The sequence below is a fragment of the Oryza glaberrima genome, chromosome 9, assembly GCF_000147395.1.
Source record: "Oryza glaberrima chromosome 9, OglaRS2, whole genome shotgun sequence".
Classification (NCBI taxonomy): Eukaryota; Viridiplantae; Streptophyta; class Magnoliopsida; order Poales; family Poaceae; genus Oryza; species Oryza glaberrima.
In genome coordinates, this window is record NC_068334.1 from 12461757 (window position 1) to 12481618 (window position 19862).

Here is a 19862-nt window from a genome sequence, read left to right on the forward strand (position 1 = left end):
AAAGGGTTATTTGGGATCTGTGTGACTTGCCTTGCTGGCCTCGGAACTCCTCAAATTCTTCTCCTGCGAAAACGGACTCTCCAGAAACGTCGGAATCTAAACAGAAAAGAGCAAAACACCAAAACAGCACATAAACAAGCATGAACAGTACATGTGGATATTTTTAACATGTAGATCTCAATTTTAGAAAAATTTAGAGACTTGAACCAACTAAATCCGAGCTAAGATGAATTAGTTATGAATTTTTAAAGATTAAATCGGATTAAAACACTTATATGGATTTTAATTGAATTATGACGCAATAATGAATTATTTTTGAAAAGGAAAAGAGGATTTATTGCGTCAGCGGCTAGGGTTAGCGGTGGACCGGGTGCACGGCGACGGTTCACGGGAACGGACGGCCGAGATCGATCCATCCAAAACGAACGGCCGAGATCGACCGGTCCACGGCCGGACCACGGCGGACGGCATCGATGACGTCGGCGATGACGTCATCTCCGGCGGCGACCGAACCGCGCGAGCTCGCCGGCGAACGACGGCGCGGCGGCGCGAACGGAGAGCACCTACGGGTAGCAGACGGCACGGCGAACTCACCGGTGACCAAAGAAGCGGCGGAAGAACAACGGACGGCGACAGCGGCGAAGAAGAAGCGGCGGCGACCTCCGGCTTGACGACGGCGACGATGTTCCGGCGGTCGACAGCGACGGCGGAGTGGCGGACGAGGACGGCGACGCGACGGCGACCACGACGGCGGCCTTCCCGAGCGACGGCGACGATCGGAGCGACGGCGGCGCACGGCTGGAGCGACGGCGGCGACGGCGGCGCTAAGCTACACGGTGCTAGAGCTCTACCGGCGACGAGAGGCGAAGGCGAGGGTGGCGACGGGTAGCGGAGACACCGGGGATCCTTTTAAAGGGGCAAGGACACGGCGGCGAAGGCCCACGGCGGCCGGCGACGCGAAGGAAAGTCTAGGGTTCGGAGGAGAGAGACCGATCCGATTCGAGATCGAATCCACGAATTTCCAAACGATTTTAGCCGATGATTCCAAAAGAGAAAAGATAGAGGAAATCGAGAAGATCATTTCCCCTCTATCGATTTCATCGGAAACGGAAAGGATCGGCCGGATTTGGAAGGAGACGGTGGCGGCGCGGCGCTAGGGTTTCGGGCGGCGGCGGCGCGAGGAAGACGACGAGTCTGACAGGCGGGCCCCACCTGTCAGCGGGCGGACGCGCGCGCGAGCGACGGCTGCGGCTGCGGACTGGGCCGACTTGGGCCGAGGAGGAGAGAGAGAAGGTTTTGGGCCGACTTTCGGCCCAAAGCCAAAAGAGACTTTTAAAAACCTTTTTCCATTTAAATTATTCATGAAATGCAATTCCATTTATTAAAAATACTTCCTTAGCTCAAATAAATCCCAGAAAAATCTAGGAATTATAGAATTAAGCAAAGTATTTAATAAAATTTTATCTAGCCCCATTTTATATTGGAATTTATTATTTAAAATTAGATCTTCTCTTCTAGGCTTTTAAAATCAATTCTAATAATTCCAATTAAACAACAATTTATATATTTGAAATTTTTAGGGTGTGACAGGCGGCTAGGCACGGCTCGGCTCGGCTTCAAAACCGGCCGGCTGGCCATGGGGAGCGGCGGCGACGAGCGGCTGCCGACGGCGACGACCGGCGGAGGGAGGCGACGGCGGACGGCGCGAAAGGCGGCGACGGACGGCCGGAGCGGCGGCACGGCCAATGGCGGCGGCGCACGCGGGAAGGGGAGAAAAGGGAGGGGAAGGGAGTCCTCACCGGAGGGGTGGCGACCGGAGCGGGAGGGAATGAGCGGCGGCAGCGCTTCGGAAAACGGCGGACGGGAGTGGCGCGACCTGGGAAAAGGCGGTGAAGGGTTTATGGAGAAGAGAGGAGCCGCGGCACGGTGGGGAGAAATGGCCGGAGATGGAAACAATGGCGAGCTCACCGGCGGCGCGAGGGAATCGGAGCTCCGGCGGTGATTCGCGGCAACGAAGCGGCGGCCGAGGTGCGGGCGGGCTCGGTGAGCGCGACGGCGGCGACTGCGCGGCGCGGCGGCTCTAGCGGCGGCGGCGCGTGGCCGGAGACGACGGCAAGCGGCGGTGCTAGCAGCGAGCGGCGCGAGCGCGATAGGAGGCACGGGAGAGCGCGGCGAATGGGGGAAATGGGAGAGGAGGTTTGGGGGAGCGTTTTTATGGGCGAGGAAGGGGCGGAAACGGCCGGGGATGGCCCCTATTTGGCCGGCGATGTGGGGAGTGGAGGGAGAGAAAGAGAGTGGGGGGGGATTCAAATCGAATCCCGCCCATTTGCGGGCGCGCGCGCGGGCGGCAATGGCGGGGAGGGCGGCGACGTGGGGACGCGGAGTGGGGCGCGGCGTGGGCGCGGGAAGAGCGGAGGAGGCGGCGGCGCGGGCGGCTGGAGGAAGGGGACGACCTGACAGGTGGGCCCCACCTGTCAGCGTCCCGGAGAGAAGGGAAAGGGGAACGGGCCGGCCCAAAGGAAGGAGGCCGAGCGCGGGAGGGAGTGGGCCGACGGCCCAATTGGCAAAAAAGAAGGAAAAGAAAAAGAAAAAGAAGAAAGGATTTTTCCTGGGATTTAAAATTGCACTTTGGTGATTTTTAATTGGTTAAAATTATTTCCAAGGCTCTGAAAATTCCACTAAAAATCTTGTTAATGCATTGGAGCGTGGGGAACTCAAGAAAAATTCCACCATGCTATTTCCGATTATTAATTGCATTTATTAATTAGGGAATTAGCTCTAGGTTAATTAAGATAATTTCTTCGGACGATTTATTTAGCCAATTTTTAAAGCAAGGAGAGGGGAAAACTTCAGGGCGTGACAGGGTCGGGCTCCCCCGACCCCCTCTCTAGGTCGCCACGTGCGATGGGTTAGATGGCCGCCTCCAGGCGCCCACCTACCCGCTTTTATGGCGACCTGAGCGGTTGCGCCACGCCGCATTTAATGTGGCGTGCAGTGCACTCAACCGATCTGTGACCGATCTGCGACAGGTCCGTGACCGGTCGAATGACCAATGGGACGGTGGCTGTGTACCCCCATCCTGTCAGTATGCCAGGCGGCGTGCGGCGTGCTCCGTCCCATCCCATCATAATAATCAGAGCTGGTCCAACCACTCTAAACTGACCCGGGTTCCCGTTTCCTGGTGCGAATGGGAACCCGGAAATCCTCATCCATTGAATGGCGAATGACAAGGGTGCCCTGCATGATTTGATGGGCCCCGCACAGCAGCCGACGTGCAGATAGCTTCTGGGCTAAGGCACAAGACATGTAATTAATATAGAAAATATTTTCCCTTCTCCCTAGGTAGCACTCGCAGCACATGTGGTATCCCCTTAGAGTATAAAAGGAGGACCATACCTAGGAGGAAGGGGGATCGAACTCTGGATCCCCGAGCCAAAGCTTCTCTAACCCTAGCTTGTACATCGGAGATTCAGAGGCTTTGCAAGCACAGAAGAATCATCATACACACAGGAGTAGGGTATTACGCTTTATAGCGGCCCGAACCTGTATAAATCCCTTGTGTCTCTTTTGTCTCAAAAACCTCGGATCTCACCCGCTGCCCCCGGCCGAACCAAAAAAGGGGGGTCTCACGGTTCCCTGGTGGAGGAGATCATCCTCTGACAGGAGTCTTAACTAAATGTATGCGATGAAGATCCAAATTGTTGAGCCTGTATCAATCTACTGATCCAGGACTTGATACAGTTAAACATGTCGGTTTCTGAATCGTTAGCTTCAGGATCCGACAACAGTCCACGGCAATCCCTCATCATAAATGCCCGTAAGCACGGCGGGAGGCAGTGGCTGCGGCGGCTGCTGACGAAGGTTGTGTTTGGTTGAGCTGTGGCTTTTAAAAAAACATATTTGTGAGCTGTAGTTTTTTGAAAAGTAGCTGTGGAATATGGGCTGTGGCTTTTGAAAAAAGCTCATTTGGTTCAACAACTGTTGCTTTTGAAATAACTAGTCATCCTTACAAGTGAGCCCCGCATGTCATACACCGATTGGATCTTCTTTTTCATGTCACCCCCATAGGAAAAGAGGGGAAAAAAGGAGAAGAGGAAGATTTGGGAGATCGATCTCAGCAATCTCCCCCAGCTGCGGCCAATAGGGGTGGGCATTCGGTCTAACCGAAAAATTCGGTTCGGTTCCTCGGTCTTTTTGAAAATTCGGTCGTTGTAATCTTAGGACCGATCGGTCTCCAACAAATCTCAAGACCGAGCAAATCGGTCTTCGGTTAGTTCGGTTCGGTCTCGGTCATAGACCGAACTAACCGTAAAAACAGCAAAAGCAAAGCAAATCAATAAAACTAACTGTAAAAACAGCAAAAGCAAAGTAAATCAACAATTAGACCGCAGATTGTGATAGCAAATTGAGCACGAATCAGACAAGAAGCAAATCGGCCGGCTGGATGCGGCACCCGGCGATGGAACCATGGAGGCGGAGGGGGCCGACTGGAGGCGGCGCCCGGCGGTGGAGGCGGAGGCGCGCCAGCTCGAGACGGCGCCCGACGGTGGAGGCGGAGGCAGCGCCTGGCGCTGGAGGCGGCGCCTGGCGGTGGAGGCGGAAACGCGTCGGCTAGAGGCTGCACCTGGCGGTGGAGGCGGAGGCGGCGCCTGGCGAGCGAAGGAGGATGCGGATGGAGACCGCTCCGTCCAGGATGGGGATGAGGATGACGCACTCACGATGTGCGTGGCTGTGTCTGGCTCTAGTGTTTCTTATTAGTGGGCTTATTGAGCCAACTAGTCTACTGGGCCTAATTCGGTTATTTCGGTCAATTCGGTTAATTGAGGCCCATGACCGAATAAACCGAAAAAATTTCGGTCTTTCAATAGTGAAGACCGAATTTTTTGGTCTCGGTTTTTTCGGTCTCGGTCTCGGTCTCCATGTTTTCGGTTCGGTTCTTCGGTTCGGTCTTATTTTGCCCACCCCTAGCGGCCAAGATGAACGATCTCATGACCGACTCCCTCATCGGCACGGCAGATGCGGCGGCGCCACTGGATCGGCAAGATAGCGGCAGGGGGTTCCGGCGATCAGAACTTCAAGACATTCTTGTGGGAGGCGGAGGCCGCCAAGGAAGAGATGGCGGCGCTGCCGCGACAAGCTGTCCTGCCTCCTCGGCTCCGCCTACCGCCTCCGTGCGCGGCTGGCGCCCACGGACCGCCGCGTCCCCACCCTGGTCTCCGCCACCACCACCGCCGGCCTCCGCGGCCGCCTCTTCGGTTCCGCCTGCTGCCTCCAAGCGCGGTTGGCACCCATAGACCGCTGCGCCCCCGCCCCGGCCTCCGCGGCCACCACCGCCGGCCTGCGCGACCGCTTGCAGGACCTCACCGGGGTTGCTCCTCCTCGTCCGCGAGGACCTGCTTCTCGTCGTCCGCTTGATTCCTCGGAGATGGCGACGGGGAAGAGCAGACGTCGGCGGCTCGATTCCTCGGTGGCGGCGGCGAGGACAAGCAGGGTGGCGTCCGGACCAGGGGTGGCGTCGTTGCCATCGGAGCAGGGCAGGGCGACATGGAGTGGCGGCAGAATATGCACGGCTCACCGGGGGAGGGCCGTTGCGTGCCAAGGCAGAGGGAGGGAGGTCGTTGAGACCGGCCGAATCGGGGGTTGTGCCCGTCAGGGGCGCGTTCGCCGCCGCCGGTGTCGAGGCCGCCAAGTTACGAACGGAGGGAGGAGAGGGAATTCCCGGACGGGAAAGAAAACAAAAAAACGAACCTGTACCCAACATAATGTCACACCCCGAAGCTCTTCTCCCAAGCCTAAATTTAATTTATAAATGGCCTCGAGAAATTACCTGTGTTAATGCAAGAGAGAAACACTAAAGGAATTAATGCAAATAATAATCAGAAATGGCATGTGGGATTTTTCTTGAGTTCTACATGTCGAATTATGCTAACAAGATTTTTAGTGGAATTTTCAGAGCTCTAGAAATAATTTTAACCATTTAAAAATGAGCACAAGCATTATTTAATCCCTGGAAATTCATTTCTTTCTTTTTCTTTTTCTTTTCCCCTCCTTTATCTTTTCGAATGGGCCGCCGGCCCATTCTCTTCCCCCTTCCCCTCCCCGCTGGGCCGGCCGAAGGCCAAGGCCCAGCAGCCGCCCGTCCGCCCCTCCTCTCCTAGGGTCACTGACAGGTGGGCCCCACCTGTCGGGCCCGTCTCCCACCTCCGGCCGCGGCGCCACCACGCCGCTAACCGCCGCTCCCGCCTCTTCCGCGCGTCCGCGCCCACGTTGCCCGCCTTCCCGGCCCTCTCCCGCACACGCCACAACCAACGCCCCACTTCCCCGCCTGCGCCCGCGCTCGAGACTGCCGGGATTCAATTTTCGAATCCCGCCTCTCTCTCCTCCACACCTCTCCCCACTCCGCCGGCAAAATCACGGCTATCTCGGCCACGATCAATCCCCTCGAGCCTATATAAACCACCACCGCCCCTCCCTCTCTCTTTTTCACCATTTCGCCGAGCTCTCCCGTGCCCTCCTCCGCCCTAGCACCGTCGCCCACCTCTCCGCCGCCGCCGCCGCCGCTCCGGTAGCTGCTAGCCGCCGCGCCGAGCCGCGCTGTCGCCGCCGTCGGGTTCGCGAGCCCGAGGGCCACGCCGTCCGCCCCTCCACCGCCGTTTTCCGGCGCAGGAACCCCGTTCGCACCGCACGCTGGTGAGCTTCGCCATGGCCGGCGCCCGGAGCCGGCGCCCTAGCCATCCGTGGTCTCTTTCTCCCTCTCTAACTCCTCCCTTTTGATTCCTTAGGTGATCCCGGAGCTCGTCCCGCCGTCGCCATCGCCCTCCGTCGCTCGCCGTCGTCAATCGTCGTCGGTGAGGTCCCTCCTCTTCTTTCTCTCTCTCTCACGCCGCTTAGCTGTCGCGCCGCCGCCTAGCCGCTCAGCCGCCGCTAGTGCCGCCCACGTCGCCGCGACGCCACCACCCTCCGCTGCCGGCCGGTCGCCGCCGGTCACCGCCGCTGCGTCGAGCCGCGCCGCCGCGCGCCGTGGCCGCCGGGCCGGCTTGATCTGCCCGTGCGCGCCGACCCCGTGCCGCCCCCTCCGCCGTCTAATCCACCCCGAGTGGATCGGGGCCATCCAATCCCGCCGCCCGCGTGGCTGCCACGTGGCCGCCACGTGCGTGCCACGTCGACACCACGTGTGCACCACGTGGTGCGCCGCCCCCTCCCCGGTCCTTGGACCCGATCCACCATGGACCAGCGCCCGGAGTCACTGCCATGTGGGGCCCGCATGTCGGCGCCGCCCTCTCTCTCTCTCTCTCTCTGATGATGTCACCAGGGCTAATAATTGCGCAATAAATCAATTAATGATTTTTCTATTTATAGTAAAAACATAGTGAATCTTCTAAAATTCATATCTAATTCATCCATGCTCCGTTTAAGCCCATTCAAGTCTCAGTAAATCAAGAAAAATGCAAAGAATCCATTAAAAATGGTTTTGTTCTCTGTTTCAGTAGTCTTATGGCCTGTTTGTATTGTTTGCTTTGTATGTCGCTTAGATTCCGGCTCCCCTGACGCTCCGGTGTACTTTGAGATAGTCACCGAGGTTCCTCCAGCAGCAGAGCAAGGCAAGTCATGCTTGTCACTTGAACATATTGAACCTATATTGCAAATGCTCTATCGTTTTACCTTAAATATTGCATTGTTTTATAATGATACCATGGGATGTTTACCTACTGTTACAGCCATGCTATTTTTTACCTTGTTCCTTTGTTAGCTTGGGGTTGTAACATGATTAGATGTTGGATTAAGAAGTGCTTAGCCATGCTTAGTTCAACTAGCACACAATGGGGAACTACATTAATGCATGATACCAGATTCTAGTAATAATGTTGGTTAGTGCCACCGCTCCGGTGTGGGTTAATTAAAATATATTAAATTGTGGGTTGTGGGTGCATGGTTTTGATGGTCGTGCCCATGGCGATTAAGGACCGGTTCGCGGGAAACCCTGGAAGAATTCCTCGTACTCACCACAAGCCAGCGTGGGCAACGGTTGGGCTTGTAGTGTAGCTTTCCTCTAGCTAACGCATCTAGACAAGAGTGGGCGTGATGGAGCGGGGTAGGTCCTGCGACGGCCTCTGTCGCTTCCGGATTCACCTAGGCACGAGAGGGGACTGCCCGTTCCCGCTGGGGACGGGGGGTGAAACCTGAGGTGTGGTGTGCTTGGCTAGAGGGGGTTATGCGAAAGGTCCTGTCACGGCCTCTTTCCGGTATGTCGTGGTGGCATGTCGGCGCACGGTAACGTGTCGTGGGGCTGTGTCTTGTGGGTACAGTTGTACACCTCTGATCAGAGTAAAACTATTCAAATAGCCGTGCCCGCGGTTATGGGCGGTCAACCAGATTCACTGTGATTAGTCTCACCCTAGTCTAGTCTGATGGAATTAATTAGTTCAGGCGGATGGTTGGGCCTGTTGCAACGTGGTGTAGCGTTGAATAGTGGATAGTTAATATTGAGTAATTATTACAACTGTTTTTACTGCTTTCAACTACTGTTTATAAATGCTCGCTTTATGCAAATGAACCGCTCTACCTATCCTTTGGTTATATCCTGCATCATACCCCCTGTTCTGGTATGACTTGCTGAGTACGATGGTTGTACTCAGTCTTGCTCTACTTTTCCCCAACCCCAGAGTTTGAGTATGCGTCAGATGGTGGCTTTTCCGAGGAGTAGGCTTCGTCCGTGCCGTCGAGGATGCCTGTGGAGTGGTGTTCCCGCTGCAGTTCAAGTCAAGGCTTAGCTCCAGTTATCCTTTAATTTTCCGCTGCATTTATGTAAGACTTTTATAATGTTTGTCAGACGTGGATCTGTATGTCAACTTTGTCGTTTGTGTACCCCGGCCGGTCCTGAACGGGGGTTTTAATGCACATTCTGGTTGGAATCCTATTCGGGAATTTCTGGGCGTGACACATAACCAGTGGTGAAAGCAGAGGGCAGAGGTGGTTTTGATTTTTACTACACCAAAACCTGGCTTCCCTAAAGCAGGTGAAAGCAGAGGGTAGAGATGGTTTTGATTTTTACTACACCAAAAACTGGCTTTGAACAAAAACAGCCGTGGCTTTTAGATTCTTTAATTGGCTTTTGACTTTTGCAAAAGCAAAAGCAAAAACAATAGCAGGTTGAAAAATCCAACCAACCACACCCGAAGAAGAGTACGTGGGGATTGAACGACGCGATCGAGGTGAGACTTTTGATCAAGCTGCGTTAGACAGATATAGCGCACGCTGAGCCGCGTGGAGCGCGCCGTCGGATTCCTCCCTCGTCCACGCGTCATACATCTGCACCAGGGCTGCACAGGCTCTGGTTTGCACCCGGGCTGCACCGCAGCAGTGCCCGTGTCGTCTGCTGCACGCCTGCAAGTATGGCAACTTGCAACGGTGAATTGTTGAGAAAAAAGAAAAGAGCCTGTAATAGTGCACTATTTAATCTTATCAAATGCACACAATATGGTCCTCTGATCAGTACCCATGCGCGAGAGAAGCCACATTAATTAACTACAGGTACGGCAAGCTCAAGATTTGTTTTACTAAGCTATGCCTGTCATTTTTTTTCTTTTTATAAAAATTTTCTCTTAAATTGCTTATCCGATATATGATTCGATCCTACCTATATATTCGTTGTAATAAACTCTTTATAAAAAGATCTCACATGATTATATTATGATGAAAGAAATATTTTTTTAGATTTAATTAAATTACTTCTTAAACATTTATATATAAATAATTTCAATAAATCATATAAGTAACTTATATAAATCATAAAAGTAACTTAACACAAAAATACAAAATAAAAGTATGTTATTACGGCAACGGAAGTAAATCCATTTTAGAGATAAACACATATGTCTTTCTATAAATTAAATTTAATTAGCACAAGTTATATAACTAACTAGAAACAACAACAAAAGTAAAAAAGAGAACTCACAACATTATAAATGTCTAAGAAGTAACTTAACTAAATCTAAAAGTAATTTACATATTTGACAAAAGTAAATTACATATATAATAAAAGTAATTTACAACATATACATTTTGTTAATCAGAATATAATCATATAACATCTTGTTTAAAGATTTAATTACAACGAATAAGTAATTTAGAAGGAAATTTTATTTTGAAGTTTAGCTATTAGGAGTCTTTTCTCTACAGTTACATGTTTGCATACCCCCACGTGGGGAAGAGATACTTGCTATTTTTTTTTAATTTGTTAGAATGATAGCTGGTTAAGATTAACTCGTGCATATGCACTATGTAGTCACGTCCAACGGTGAATGGTCAACGGTGGCTCTTTATCGAAGGCTAGAATGCCCGATTACTTCTACCCTATACTCCACCAACACACCCTTACACCTACATTACTCATTCATCAAATCCAACGGCTTGTATCATCCACCTTTGAACCAGCGGATCTGATGGACTCCACCGCCCTCCTCACTTACGGTTGCCAAACCCACCCCCAATCCACCTCTCTCTCGCGCTCCCAGACCCGCGTCCTCTCTCCGTCCGCCCGAAATTTTCTCCGGCGGCGGCGCCTCCGCCCACGATCTCGCGCATCCCTCCCCCGCTCGCCCTCCTAGGACCGCACCTCACCGCCGCCGCCGCTCGTGATAAGCCGTCGCCGCCGATTTCTCCCGATCCCTCAGCCCACCGCCGCCAGCGAGCCGTGCGCACCTTCTTCTCCGGCTGAGGCGTGCAGTCGCGCCGCCGTCCGTCCGCCTTGCTGATCTCCTCCGGAAACGCGCGGCCGCCTCAAGCACCACCGCCGCCGTCTCTCCGAATCGCACTCACGCCGTCCCTTTGTCGTTGAAAGGTACAGAGCCCCTCGTCCCCCATCCCCCTCTCCCTTCTCTCTCTCTCCCCCATCCCTAATATGTAAGTCTCCTCTCACCCAATCAGTCACCCCGCCGCCGATCTTTCATTTACAGCGCGACGGGGTCCGCTGCTGCGTGCCTAGGATTCATCGTCGCAGCATTCAATCATTTTCATTCTCTGTGTTCCTCTGAATGTGTGGTTTCAAATTTCCATGTCCGGGAGGTGCTCGATTAAATGCAGTATAAACAATCTTACATTCAGTTCATCAAACAATTTTGTCCTCTATGTGTGGTAGAAATTTTCAGATTGTAGTTGCATTATCAGATATATTGTCGGTTGAAATTAGATTGTGAGGGGTATTGATATTTTCTGTGCATGAATGAACTGAAAATGCTACGAACTAATCTGCATGCCTACTATCTTTTTTTTTGCTTGGTACAGAAGGCTTAGTTGTCTGGGACAACAAGCTAAATTGGATAAGGCAGGGACATCAATTTCCACCTCGCCGATATCGCGGCGCCGTTGATACTGTAGAACGTCTATTTCACCTGCGCTGCCCATGTTGTCATCCACGACCACACTGCATCTCCGTCCTCGACCTCCGCCTGTCACTGACGACCATCCAGGAAAGTCTCCCTCGCAGCGAATTTATGTTTACCAGTTATATGTTTCAGTTTATAACTACACGTACTAAATGATGCTGTTCTAGACAATTTATGTTTCAGTATGTTGTACTTCAAATACGTTTTTCTGAAAATGTCAAGTAGGAAACATTCCTTCCCTCAGAAATCATAGAGAATTTGTTCAAAAGTGACTGAAAGAGAGGGTTGAAAATAAGAATGAATCTATTCTTGCTGATTATTATTTTACATTGGCCACATGTATGTCAAAAGGGGAAGTATGGGATCAGATAATTCAACATGTATATATTCACAGTATTTTCACTGTTATACTGTACTCCATCATTTTTGTTTATCTGGTGATTGATTATCAACATTGGTTTGTTTTCTTTTCTATTTAACAAAAGCTAGCAGGGGAACAAAGGTTTTGAGAACTACGGAAGGAGAACAAAGGTTTGTCTTTTCTTTTCTTTCTTGAGGCTCTGTTCGAGAGAGCAGGTTGGGAACATTTTGCTCTAGCACGGAAAACGGAACGATCCATTAGCGCGTGATTAATTAAGTATTACCTATTTTTTTTTCAAAAAATGGAACAATATGATTTTTTTAAACAACTTTCGTATAGAAACTTTTTGCAAAAAACACACCAAAATAATAGTTTGAAAAGCGTGCGCGCGAAAATCGAGAAGGAGAGGTTGGGAACCATCACAAACGAACTGAGAGCAGTTTAATTCCAGCAGGGGCTCTAGCAGTTTGCAGCTCGATCTCGTCTGCAGCCCATCAGGTTCTAATTTATGAGTTTTAGATTTGTTTAGTGGAGTATAAAGCTTCATTTCTTCAGGCAAATGATCAAAATAGCCGCATTGTCTTGCTGGTGTACTTAGATAGTTCGATGCACTTCCTGGAACTCTGTAAAAGGGAAACATGTCGTACCAGTACATGATTGTTTTTGTTTATTTCACAACTATTTAAAGAAAGTTGGTGGATTTTCTTCTGTGTTTCTTGGTGAAATGAGAACTTTGACCTAGCTGTCTGAAAATATCTTCTCATTGCTTGTGAGTCAAAATAATGGCATTACAGTTCAACCATTTTGGATGCAAAATTTAATTAGATGATAACAGAAATATTCCTGCTCGGGATAACTAAAATTTCATATTATAGTGATAAAGATGCTGAAATTTCTTATATCAACGGAGTAAGTAGTGTGCCTGTTGTTTGTCTGTTTTTGCCTTACTTTCCTGAAAAATACTCATGCGAAATAGCAGATAATTCTGATATATTGCTCTATAATCATAATATGTCTGCACTACCATGGATGAATAAATTGAGTTTAGGTTTTTTATTGCAACCTTGTATCTTTCATGAGTGGTGTTTTTTATTAACAAGATATTCTGGATCCTTTTTATGCGTGAGAAGAGATACAACGGCCATATGATTTCCAACTACTCTTATACGGGACTGCTACTCTTATGCACTAAATATAATATACTCTTATGCACGAAATGTTTATTATATATTTACCTCCAGCATAGTGATAGATCCAATTTTTATCTTGAATCAAGTACCGTATATGTGGGGTTATTTTTTGGCCCTTATTTTTTTTTATCTTCCTTCCTCTTTTCTTTGTATAAAAATATAAGATGCGGCTCGAAATGTATTGTTTTTTATATGGTCATCGGCCTGTCCTTGTTTGGTTTCATATATGAGCTTTTCTCCTCCAACATCTTATCATGTATGGCATTTCCAATAACTTTTTGCAATGTCATCTCGATGGCTTGCATGTATACGAGATTGACGGGAAGGGCCTGTAACTATAGGGGGTACCATGATTGTGTTGGATTGCTTTGACCTTTACAGAACATTATTTTTCAAGAAAAAGAAATATAACTGTATTTTGATATCATCTTTTCTTGTATTGCAGGTTCTATATTCTGTAACTCATCACGTTTGGTTTCTACGTTTGGACTATATCTTACTGAATTACATTAGGGGCTAACTGGTGTTCAATTTTTCATTTCATTCCTACCTCTAAAGATAGGTACCGTGGCATGGAAGATATATACATGTTTTTGTACAAGCTAAATCACACTTATGCATAAATGCATGGTTAATTACTTTATCTCCTCTGATAATCTACACAACTTTATTGCCAAAACTTGATGGTATGAAGAGAAGTCTCAAGGGATTAATACATGACTATGCTTTTCAGTGCTTCTAAAAAATGTTGGCCTTTAGTAAAACATGCTGGATGATGTGCTGAGAACAAACTGAAGGTGCTGAGATCTATGCATTACCTGTTTCTGATCTGATCTATGTATTGTACTTTGTGAGAGATGATGGCACCTATGAATAATGAAAATCGATGTTACTATTATGGCAAAATTTGCTACGGGACACCCAAAAAATATGTAATTAGCTGTGGGACACTGTAAAAACGTGAATATTCCCGAGGACTCTCTAAAAGTGTGGTAATTTGCTGTAAGACATTGAACACATTAAAATATAATATCTACTCAATTGATGAGAGAAACCATATATAATGATACTTTTACCCTTATCTTCTTCTTTGTTCCAATGTTCTTCAAACGCTCCTCAGTTGTTGCTCCTATTTTCTTCAAACGCTCCTCAGTTGTCGCTCCCATTTGCTGGAGTTGCCAGGCCATAATGTAATACACGTGTAAGGTGTCGCCCCCCATCCATCCATCCACCCTGCTACCGCATGCGGCTACAACCAAGCAAACAAATGCTTTGTTGTGCGTATAATGGCCCTCTCACTTTGCTGTTGTCTTATTTGTCCTTGACATAGTTGTAGACTTGTAGCACTCATGTACCTCGTACTGCTTCTAGATGTAAATAGGAGTAATAGGCCTGAGAGGTGGGAGGACGGCAATGATTGGCAGAGGCTGCCGCCGTAGCCGCGGAGGCTCCCGCTGCTCGGATACCTCCACCTACTCGGCGCGCCGCCGCACCGGGCATTCCAGCCCTTACCACGGCACATGACTTGGTGCTGCTACTCCGGCTCGAACACATGCCGGTGGTGGTTGTCGTCGTTCGCCGCGGCTGAGTAGGTGAGGGGGGTGCGACCTAGCCTTCGCGAGCCGGCCCAAGAGCGCTATGGCCGAGCGGCTGCTCTACGGCCGCGACATCGCGTTCGCGCCCTACGGTGAGTACTGGTGCCAGGAGTGCCGCATTTGCGTGCTCTTCTTCCGCTGCATCAGGGAGGAGGAGGTCGCCGTGTTGGTCGAACGCGTCTGTCATCCCTGCCGTGGCCGCAGGGTGCGTGCTCGACGTTGAAGAAGACGGGGAAAAGGGACAACAGAAGAAGATAAGGGCAAAACTGTCATTTTACATCAGGATATTATATTTTAATGCGACCATTGTCTTGCAGCAAATTACCATATTTTTTTAGTGTCTTCGGGCAAATTCACATCTTTGCGATGTCCCATAGCTAATTACATATTTTTTGGGTGTCCGGTAGTAAATTTTGCCTATTATTTTCTTTCTGAGGTAGTACTGTATTGTGTTTTATTTATAAATTTTATTTGAGGTCAAATATCAATAAGGCTGCGTTTGTTTATTGAGGTTTCCAACCTCCACTACCTCGTTTCCCCTATGCACGCTTCCTAAATTATTAAACGAGTTATTTTGTTATAAAAAAAATTCTATATAGAAGTTGCTTAAAAACATCATATTAATCCTTTTAAAAGTATTTTTAGCTAATACTTAATTAATCACGTGTTAATTTATCGTTCTATTTTACTAGTGGAGGGAGGGGTTTCTTTTAGGGAACACAACCTAAATATACCGGGGAAAAAATGGAAGCTGAACAGATAGAGAGAAAAATATTAGGAAGAAAAAAAAATTGAAAGGTGAGTGGATATGGAGGGGAAAACATAGATAGGTGAATCGCTACAATGCATAGATCATAGAAAAAAATTTCTAAAATGAAATTTAAAAGTTATTAAAGACAATGATATCGTACCGTAGCGTTTAGCACGAACATATTACTAGTTTACTTAAGAAAAGCGTTTTATTTTTTAGAAAAGAAGGGAAAGGGATTTTCCTTCTACACTGGTGGAAAAAAATCTTTGGTCGGTCCACCAAATTTCACAATAGTCCCAGTTCCATTAAAAACTGGGACTAAAAACGATTTTTAGTCCCGGTTAAAAAAAATTTGATCTTTGGCCCTAATTATCTTTAGTCCCGGTTGGTATAAACAACCGGGACTAAAGATGTATTTTTAGTCCCGGTTGTTTATATCAACCGGGACCAAAAATAAAACCACCCGCGCGCGCCAGAGTATCAATCTTATCGATCCCTCCCCCTTCCCCCCCTCTCTCTCTCTCTACTCCCTAGCTCTCATAAACAGCAAGTCCTCAGATCGGATATGGCATTCTGGCTGGCTAGTCTTCTCCTCTCCCCTTCCTCCCCTTCCCCTCTCCTCCCCCTCCCCACCTCCTCCTCCTCCTCCCATACCAGAGCGAGTCCAGGCGGTCGAGCCCGGGCGGCCGCGGCCGCGGCTAGCGGGAGTGCGGCCACGGGCGGCGGCAGGCGGCAGGCTGCGGGCGGCCGCGGCTGGCGGCTGGCCGCGGGCGGCAGGGAGTGCGGCGGTGGCGGGAGCTGGCGGTCGGCGGCGCCCTCTCCTCTGTCGGAGGGGGGAGGCGGCAGTGGAAGATGTATTTTTTTTTCCAAATTTGTGATACATTTGGATCTAAGAACTTGTGATTCATTGGATCTGTGATGTATATGATGTGTGATGTATTTGATGTTTGGATCTGTGATGTATTTCTTTAAGAATTTGAGTTGTATTTTTTTGAGAATTTGTGATTGGAATGATTCATTGATTTGGGATGATACTTTGATTTTGGGACATTTGGGGAGATTTGGGAAGGAGCAACTCGATTTGGAAAGAAACAATGAAAATAAAAAAAAGAAAAAAATGGTGACCAACCGGGACTGTGCTAAAGATGTATTTTTAGTCCCGGTTTCAACCGGGACTACAAAGGGGTTACCAACCGAGACTACAAACCATCTCTCCACCAGCGCTATTTATAAGGGTAGCGTTTATGTACAAGCCAGTCCTTTCACATGGATGCATGAAAACAGTCGGAATTCGGAATCGGTAGTATAATCTCCTCGTAAACCATTCTACATCGGTCAGGAATTGATCATATTTATCAATTTAGTTAGTCAGTATCAACAACAATACTACGATAAAAGAGATTAGAAAAATCAAAATTTATATATTGCTAGAAAATAAAACGGGGATTGATCATATTTATCAATTTAATTATTCAGTATTGACAACAATACCACGTTAAAAGAAAATAGAAAAATACCAGAAATAAAAACGGGGAATAAAGAGGCTTGGCTGAGTTCTTTCCTAACACATCTCCCTCGTTTTCTGTGCGCACGCTTTTAAACTACTAAAGCGTGTTTTGAAATTTCTATAGAAAAATTACTTTAAAAAATCATATTAATCTATTTTTTAAGTTTCTTATAGCTAATACATAATTAATCATGCGTTAATTTATCGTTCCGTTTTACGTGCGAAGGGGAGGGGTTCCCAACCCCTCCAAAAGAACAGTTCTGTTAGCGGCTCACAAAACACTTCATCAGTGCAGTGATTGATTCATTTGATTGTGAGCATATGCAGATTTTGGAGATTGATAATGTTGATGTCGCAACAGCCCTCGTGAAAAATCTACCGTCTCTATCTGGTTGGGCAGCAATAATTTCTGAACCAAAGAGTGTGATGAAACGCCTACAAAGTGTTCAGGTGCACAAGATGAAGAGCAAAGCTAATAGGGTAGCTCATGTTCTTGCTCAAATGTCAAATGAGGTCGAGGTCCTGCGCCGAGTGGAAATTGTGTGCTCCTGCAGTGAGTTTTTTTTTTAAGGAAACTCCTGCAGTGATTCTTGACTAGGAATGTAATCCCTATCTCCATCGTTAATACAAGCTCTCTTTAGATTAAAAAAAAGATGAAAAATGGTACCACTTATACATAACTATTTTGAGAATTCATATTATTAAGAGCGTGGTACAAATAATCCGTAAGCAATAATATGTTTAGAACAGGCCAAATATAACTCAAAAGTCAGTAGTCAGGAGTTGACAAAATTTCTACTGAAGCTTTGATTAAAAAAAGAGAAAAAAATAATAAAACACCATAATAGCATACCGTTATAACAATAAATCAAAAGTTCTAAATATTACTTCCTCCGTTTCATAATGTAAGACTTTTTAGCATTACCCATATTCATATAGATATTAATAAATCTAAATATATATATGTGTCTAGATTCATTAACTTCTAAATGAATATAAGCAATGCAAGAAAGTCTTACAATCTGAAACGGAGGGAGTATTGAACATGACCACAGGTGTTCAGTCAAGATAACGAAATGGGGCTGCTATACCACATTATCCTGTCCGAACAAAATGATACCTTGTAGATACCAGATCTAGTACCATATTGTATCGGCTAATCTGAGCCGGGCCGGGGGGAGGGGGGGGGGGGTCAAACCGTGCGGCCGCCCGAGGCCCCCAAAATCTAGGGGCCCCTACACACATATAGTATATATACTACGTGCTATATAATTTTAGTCTATGGGCTATGGGCCTATATCAAGGTCCTACACTCCTCCAATTCATCTCATCTGGTAAATTTCTCTACCTTTTTTTTCTGCTTCATAAATTAAAATTTTTTGCCCTGGGCCTCCATATAAGTTTTTGCCCAGGCCCCCAAAACCCCAGGACCGGCCCTGTGGCTAATATCCATCGGTACCGGACAATGGTGGAGCTAGCCACATCATCAAATCCGGGTGACAGTGTATTTGTTAGTTGTTAGCAAGATTTTACAAGTATTTTTGCTACCATGGGCGGTTCCCGACTAGCTCGGGAACTGGATTCGCCACTGGTACCACATCTAATACCCATCGATGACAATTGATACCCTGTTAGTACCAAGCCCAATACCCCCGCTCCCCCCCCCCCCCCTCCGGGTACCAGCTCAACGATGTACTCCATTGTCTCCACCTCACGCCTTCCACTACTACACAAAACATTTTTGTTGACGCCCAAGAAGCATTTTCATAGGTGGCCAGGCACCCGCTGGTAACACTTAGGAAAAATTCATACCCCGCAAGGTCCGGAAGTTCTGGGTCCAGGGACCGGAACTTCCGGCCAGCCTTCTCTGACCAGACTGGACCCATTTGCAAAAATGGTTCCCAAAAATATTCTACCACAAGGAACCCACTAAGAGCACTTTTTATATCTCAGAACCACACCTGGAACCCCTCTTAATAGTACGGTTTTTTCCTAAAACTCGATTTCAAAAATTAAACTATCCTATAGATCTTCGAGCTTCAAATCCTTGGGACTAATTACCTGAATATCTCAATAAACACATTAGTCCCTTAACCTTATTCATCATTTATCACCAAAACCCACTAGGGTGATAAATGCAACTTCACGATCGACCAGCGAATTAGCGAGCAACCTTAGACCAATCGACGGAGCATGGTAGGTAGCAACCGCGTCTAGTCATCCGCTTCCCTTCCGCGACAGCGGGTGCCATGACTTTGTGCTGTTATTATTTCAGTATTTCTTATTTTTAATTCTGGATTTTTGTTATTTCTAATTGTATTTTTATATGAACTCTAAACTCATCTTTTAATATTCTTTATTTTTAAATTCAGAATTTTAGTTATTTATAAATTATATTTCTATATGGATTCTAGACTTTTTTTCAATATTTTTTTAAAAAAATTAAAAACCGGTACCTATAATATAAGTGTCGGTTTTATAAAAAACTGAGCCGAGCCGAGCCTTATCCAGTCCCTCTCTCACTCTCGTCTCCTCACTCTCTCTCTGTCCTCGATCCGCCCGGCGGCTCCCTCCGCCCCATCTCGCCTCCCTCGCCGGCAGCCGCTCCCTCTACCCCATCTCGCCTCCCTTGCACGGCAGATCCACCGGTGGCAGCCGCGGGTGGATCCGGCGGCGGTGGCGGCCGCCGCGGGCGGATCCGACGATGGTGGCGGCGGCCGCAGGCGGATCCGGCGGCGGCGGCTCCCTCTTCCCCCTCTCGCCTCCCTCCTGCGGTAGATACGGCTGTGGTGGCAGCGTCGGCGGCGTCCGTGGGTGGATCCGTTGGCGGAGGCGGCGACCGCGGGCGGATCCGGCAGTAGCGGCTCCCTTCGCCATCTCTCTTCTCCCTCCGGCGGCAGTGGCGACGGCCGAGGGCAGATCCGACGGCAGGTGTTATGTATGTATGTTGTTATTGCATGATTATTGTGTGATTTTGTGATGATTGAGGTTGATTTTGGTTGATTTATTTGGACAAAGAGTGGTTGATTTTTTTTAGCCGATTCTAAGAGTGATTGGGATTCGCCGGGGGGGGG

At 48.3% G+C, this 19862-nt stretch overlaps 1 long non-coding RNA gene across 2 annotated transcripts; it reads left to right on the top strand.

Moving 5' to 3' along the window:
* Positions 1–10458: 10458 nt before the first annotated feature.
* On the top strand, positions 10459–14025 carry LOC127783867 (uncharacterized). Of its 2 annotated transcripts, XR_008019370.1 has the most exons (4): positions 10459–10840; positions 11284–11915; positions 13381–13497; positions 13669–14025. It is a non-coding gene; the product is annotated as an uncharacterized LOC127783867 (long non-coding RNA). The 2 variants fall into 2 exon arrangements; XR_008019369.1 differs by lacking the exon at positions 13669–14025 and having other exon boundaries at positions 13381–13651.
* The last annotated feature ends 5837 nt before the right edge of the window (positions 14026–19862 follow it).